The sequence below is a fragment of the Coregonus clupeaformis genome, unplaced genomic scaffold (assembly GCF_020615455.1).
Source record: "Coregonus clupeaformis isolate EN_2021a unplaced genomic scaffold, ASM2061545v1 scaf1449, whole genome shotgun sequence".
NCBI lineage: Eukaryota > Metazoa > Chordata > Actinopteri > Salmoniformes > Salmonidae > Coregonus > Coregonus clupeaformis.
In genome coordinates, this window is record NW_025534903.1 from 76,010 (window position 1) to 82,639 (window position 6,630).

The 6,630-nt window shown below is 40.5% G+C and overlaps 2 non-coding genes across 2 annotated transcripts; both read left to right on the top strand.

The window, feature by feature from the left end:
• The first annotated feature begins 2,023 nt into the window (after positions 1-2,023).
• On the top strand, positions 2,024-2,096 carry trnav-aac. The gene has a single exon. It is a non-coding gene; the product is annotated as a tRNA-Val (tRNA).
• Positions 2,097-4,492: 2,396 nt separating this feature from the next.
• On the top strand, positions 4,493-4,565 carry trnav-cac. The gene has a single exon. It is a non-coding gene; the product is annotated as a tRNA-Val (tRNA).
• The last annotated feature ends 2,065 nt before the right edge of the window (positions 4,566-6,630 follow it).

Below are 6,630 nucleotides of genomic sequence, written 5' to 3' on the forward strand. Positions count from 1 at the left end.
ATTTTGTTACGTTACAGCCTTATTCTAAAATGGATTAAATAAAAATAAAAAATCTACACACGATACGCTATAATGACAACGCAATCATTTAATAAAAAAAAAAATGTATTTATAAAAACACAAAACAGAAATACCTTATTTACATAAGTATTCAGACCCTTTGCTATGAGGCTCGAAGTGGAGCTCAGGAGCATCATTTTTCCATTGCTCATCCTTGAGATGTTTCTACAACTTGATTGGAGTCCACCTGTGGTAAATTAAATTGATTGGACATGATTTGGAAAGGCACACACCTGTCTGTCTATATAGGTCCCACAGTTGACAGTGCATGTCAGAGCATAAACCAAGCCATGAGGTCGAAGGAATTGTCCGTAGAGTTCCGAGACAGGATTGTGTCAAGGCACAGATCTGGGGAAGGGTACCAAAAAATATCTGCAGCATTGAAGGTCCCCAAGAACACAGTGGCTTCCATCATTCTGAAATGGAAGAAGTTTGGAACCACCAAGACTCTTCCTAGAGCTGGCCGCCCAGCCAAACTGAGCAATCGGTGGAGAAGGGCCTTGGTCAGGAAGGTGACCAAGAACCCGATGGTCACTCTGACAGATCTCCAGAGTTTCTCTGTGGAAATGGGAGAACCTTCCAGAAGGACAACCATCTCTGCAGCACGCCACCAATCAGGACTTTATGGTAGAGTGGCCAGACGGAAGCCACTCCTCAGTAAAAGGCACATGACAGCCCGCTTGGAGTTTGCCAAAAGGCACCTAAAGGACTCTCAGACCATGACAAACAAGATTCTCTTGTCTGATGAAACCAAGATTAAACTCTTTGGCCTGAATGCCAAGTGTCAGGTCTGTAGGAAACCTGGCACCACCCCTATGGTGAATCATGGTGGTGGCAGCATCATGCTGTGGGGATGTTTTTCAGCGGCAGGGACTGAGAGACTAGTCAGGATCGTGGGAAAGATGAACGGAGCAAAGTACAGAGAAATCCTTGATGAAAACCTTCTCCAGAGCGCTCAGGACCTCAGACTGGGGCAAAGGTTCACCTTCCAACAGGACAACGTCCCTAAGCACACAGCCAAGACAACTCAGGAGTGTCTTCGGGACAAGTCTCTGAATGTCCTTCAGTGGCCCAGCCAGAGCCCGGATTTGATCCCGATCGAACATCTCTGGAGAGACCTGAAAATAGCTGTGCAGCAACGCTCCCCATCCAATCTGACAGAGTTTGAGATAATCTGCAGAGAGGAATGGGAGAAACTCCCCAAATACAGGTATGCCAAGCTTGTAGCATCATACCCAAGAAGAATCGAGGCTGTAATCGCTGCCAAAGGTGCTTCAACAAAGTACTGAGTAAAGGGTCTGAATACTTATGTAAATATGATTTTTCAGTTTTTATTTTGAATGAATTAGCAAAAATTCTAAAAACCTGTTTTGGATTTGTCATTATGGGATATTGTGTGTAGATTGATGAGGGAAAAAAACTATTTAATAAGGCTGTAACGTAACAAAATGTGGACAAAGGGGGTCTGAATACTTTCCGAATGCACTGTAAATGGTAATGATTTGTTTAGCATAGCAACCATTGAAAATACAATGGTTAGAACGAACTATAAGCCCATTTGGCTAACAACTTCAAAATCTCAGAACTAACAACTGCCGTTTGCCCGGACTATATTGTATGGTGGAAGGATGAAATTAAATTAATTTACTCAATAACGTTTTTATGAAAACATGTCGTTAATCTTTTTAAAAAATATGTTGGCAACCATTTTCTAAAAGCAATAAGGCCCTCAAACCCGGGAATGATCTAGAATAACAATGTCCTAAGAGCTGTTTCCCCGGCCCTTGGCTTCCCCTCAGGCCTAAGAACAGCCCTTATTCAGGAGTTATTCACACGATAATTCCCGGGTTCTCAAGCCTTATTGCTTAATTAATGGACTAAGTAATTTCTGACTTCATTAGGTTCTGAGAGCACTAAATGTCGCACCCAGGAAAACTCACACCCTGAGTATTCGACTAATTAGGTTTCCGTAGTGTAGTGGTTATCACGTTCGCCTAACACGCGAAAGGTCCCCGGTTCGAGACCGGGCGGAAACACATTTTAACAAATTAGACAGTAAGCCAATGACAGAAAATACAGTAAAAATCGAGTATTCACTTAGGGCCCGATCCTGATTTAGGAATTTGTGCCTTTTCTTTGCATTTTCAGTATTTGGTATTCAGACTGTCCTTTTTCAGTCACATAACGCACTCTGCAGGTGTGCTCGCTTGGGCGCTCTGAATAAACTCAATTAAACCGCTGAAAACTCTCCTACTTGCTGGTCAACAGATTTTCTCTTGGAGTTTTCCTTCAATGGGTTTTTCAGTACATTTATCTTAAGCCATCCCTTTAAATAGGGTGTAACTTTAATTTGAATTTTGTTGACATACTCAATAGAAGACATTCAGAGAACGGGGTCAGATAATAGGGATCAATGAAGGAAAGCCATCTATGCATATTCGTCTCCGTTTTAGCACCAACTGGTAGATTTCAAAATACTTTGACCTTGTAGATTATTTAGGCATATTCACATTTTAGGGTTAGGAAAGTAAGTATGAATAATGAAAAATGGTTTGGAGAGCCTTTACGCACAACATATATTGATGAATAAAAAATACAGTGGTTTGATTCGTCCTGAAAGTTGTCATATTCAAGTTCAAACCATAATAAATGTATGTGGGAATTACTGACGTGGCTCCCGGTAGTGGCTAAAATGTAACATGATAGAAATGGTAAAATAAAACTGTGAAAAGCCGGGCATATAATCAAAACATTTTAAAGCGCATACATCAACTCGGCAGGTTCAGCCCTACAGAAGCCTATAGATTGGGTCTCCACATTTCATCTATGCAAATTATGATGGCACACAATTAAAATTCCTTTCTAACCAGCTAATCAAATCATATCAAATGGTATTGGTCACATACACATGTTTAGCAGATGTTATTGCGGGTGTAGCGAAATGCTTGTGTTTCTAGCTCTAACAGTGCAGTGATATCTAACAATTCACAACAATATAAAAGTAAAAGAATGGAATTAAGAAATATATAAATAAATCAAATCAAATCAAAATCAGTATGAAAAAAAAAGTATGCACTCACTAAGTGTATGTTGCTCTGGATAAGAGTGTCTGCTAAATGACTAAAATGTAAATGTAAAAATGTAAATATTAGGACGAGCATTGTCGGAGGTGGCATAGACTAAAATACAGTAGAATAGAATACAGTATATACATATGAGATGAGTAAAGCAAAAATATGTAAACATTATTAAAGTGACTAGTGTTCCATTATTAAAGTGGCCAGTGATTTCAAATCTATGTGTATAGGGCAGCAGCCTCTAAGGTGCAGGGTTATGTAACCGGGTGGGAGCCGCCTGCAAAGCTATTTATATCCAATTTAACTGTGGAAAAGGGGCCGCAATACATGTCATGTTGATATGAATTTCAGTTTGCTTCCATATGGCTGGTTTCACATTCGTCACCAGTTATCATAAGGAAAAACTATCTAAAACAATTGCTATGTGTATTTGCAATCCCCTTCTCCAAACGGATAACTCATTTATCTAGCTCTTATCAATAGCTCTTATCAATTTATAAATTACAGTGCATGGAGAATGCTGTTATTTCTATTGGATAAAAGAAAGTAGATGCTTTTTCCACTTGGAACCGGCATGTTCGCTCAACCTTATGGATGGTTTCCTTACGCGTAAAGGTGTTGGAATTATGACGGAATTAAGTCAAGGTCAGAATACAGCGAATCTGTAGACAAACCTCTGCCACAACTTCATTTATTTGCGCTCCACGTCAAATGAATAGTGGGTGAATAGCAGGCTATTCTCATGCTCAGATTCGAAAATGCTAATGAGCATCAAAGTAGACATCATGCAAAACTACAAATCCCCTGCAAGCTCCTGCACTTCATATCTAGCTGACACATTTGCTAACAGGTATTGTGTCAATTTAAAACTTGTACAAGACAGTTCACAGAATTGTCAATTTAAAGAAATGTAGCCAATTGAGTCATTACTTCATTTAGCTAACATTAGATAGTTAATCCAGAGATTCTTACCTTTGCCTCAATTCGGCAGTCTTGTCCAGATCATCATGGCAATTGTAGTTCTTTATGATAGCCACATTAGCAGCTAATTAGCGTTTCATTTTGGGGGGTAAATACAGGCGAATATATTTATAAAAGTAACTTTGTCCTAGAGAGATTTACACGGTTACCATGCCAGGGTAAGCCTACAAGAAACACAGCCCTTATTTTAAGTGTTTCTAAAATCACCTATGGGGAAAATGAATGGTGGAAAAACAATTGGAACCATTTCCCTGTTCGACCGCTAGTTTTTATGGATGTTATTACTCTTACTATGGTACTCCAGTTGGAATATTATGGGTGGTAGACTTGTAGGCATTCCTAATGATTTCCATGACTTCGATCCTTTTCTGTCTGTTTCCGTAGTGTAGTGGTTATCACGTTCGCCTCACACGCGAAAGGTCCCCGGTTCGAAACCGGGCGGAAACATGTTTTATTGAAACAGGTATGTTGATAACTGAAAAAAACTAAACAAATAGATAGGCCTACAGCATACATAAATAGACACGTCTTGGACATTTCTTTCAATAACCAGAGGCAATGCAATGTTATAAAACCGGTAGTTTGGATCCTGGCTGCTAATTGGTTGATAGCAGGGAGTTAAAGCACCACAATCCCCGCATTCTCCGGGTAGGGCCTGTTAACGGTGCCATTAGATGTATAAATGCGCATCCACTGTCCCACAGCCCAGCCAGTCAATTTATTAACTTAATCTCCCCTGGAAAAAAGCGTCTAGGCCAATGGTATTCAAACCTTTTCAGCAGGGACCCCATTTTTTCCTCCAGAATTGGTAGACTTTTTTTCTCGTGATCCCACCCCAAATACAACTTTAAAATCGGTAAAATCAACAAATAACATTTAATTACTCAATACAATTATTTTTTTCTAATTCTTTCTCAAACATTTCTATATTGTCTCATACAATAATCTGTACTCATAATTTTTTTATCCTAAAAAATAAATATATATAACCCCACTGTAGTTCCCGCTGACTTTAAATACCACTGGTCTAGACAATATTTCCCAATGCTACTAGGCTAGCATATGGTTTGCAACAGTTGGGGTTTGTCTAAACCAGGGTTGTCAAACCCTGTTCCTGGAGAGCTACCCTCCTGTAGGTTTTCGCTCCAACCCCAGGTGTTACTAACCTGATTCATCTTATCAACCTGCTAATTATTAGAATCAGGTGTGCTAGATTAGGGTTGGAGCAAAAACCTACAGGACGGTAGCTCTCCAGGAACAGGGGTTGGGCAGTCCTGGTCTAAACCTTGCTGTCTGCCTCTCTGACCTGTGGAAAAATGTTGCTGATTTTTGGTGATCTCCACCCTGCAATGCGTATGAACGTGACGAGACTGACAGCTTCTCTGAGCCAGGCAAATTCATCTATCAAGGTCATTATAATGGATATATCCAAAGAAATGGCAATAGAATCCAAGGTAAAACCAATGAAAGTACACATCGTTTTCTGTCATTTCAGCTGCTAAATGTGATTGTGTGTTTAGATTTAGTTGGCTGGCTAGCAAAGGAGAAGGAGCTAGCCTGCATAGCTACAGTGCATTCGCAAAGTATTCAGACCCCTTCCTTTTTCCACATTTTGTTACGTTACAGCCTTATTCTAAAATGGATTAAATAAAAATAAAAAATCTACACACGATACGCTATAATGACAACGCAATCATTTAATAAAAAAAAAATGTATTTATAAAAACACAAAACAGAAATACCTTATTTACATAAGTATTCAGACCCTTTGCTATGAGGCTCGAAGTGGAGCTCAGGAGCATCATTTTTCCATTGCTCATCCTTGAGATGTTTCTACAACTTGATTGGAGTCCACCTGTGGTAAATTAAATTGATTGGACATGATTTGGAAAGGCACACACCTGTCTGTCTATATAGGTCCCACAGTTGACAGTGCATGTCAGAGCATAAACCAAGCCATGAGGTCGAAGGAATTGTCCGTAGAGTTCCGAGACAGGATTGTGTCAAGGCACAGATCTGGGGAAGGGTACCAAAAATATCTGCAGCATTGAAGGTCCCCAAGAACACAGTGGCTTCCATCATTCTGAAATGGAAGAAGTTTGGAACCACCAAGACTCTTCCTAGAGCTGGCCGCCCAGCCAAACTGAGCAATCGGTGGAGAAGGGCCTTGGTCAGGAAGGTGACCAAGAACCCGATGGTCACTCTGACAGATCTCCAGAGTTTCTCTGTGGAAATGGGAGAACCTTCCAGAAGGACAACCATCTCTGCAGCACGCCACCAATCAGGACTTTATGGTAGAGTGGCCAGACGGAAGCCACTCCTCAGTAAAAGGCACATGACAGCCCGCTTGGAGTTTGCCAAAAGGCACCTAAAGGACTCTCAGACCATGACAAACAAGATTCTCTTGTCTGATGAAACCAAGATTAAACTCTTTGGCCTGAATGCCAAGTGTCAGGTCTGTAGGAAACCTGGCACCACCCCTATGGTGAATCATGGTGGTGGAAGCATCATG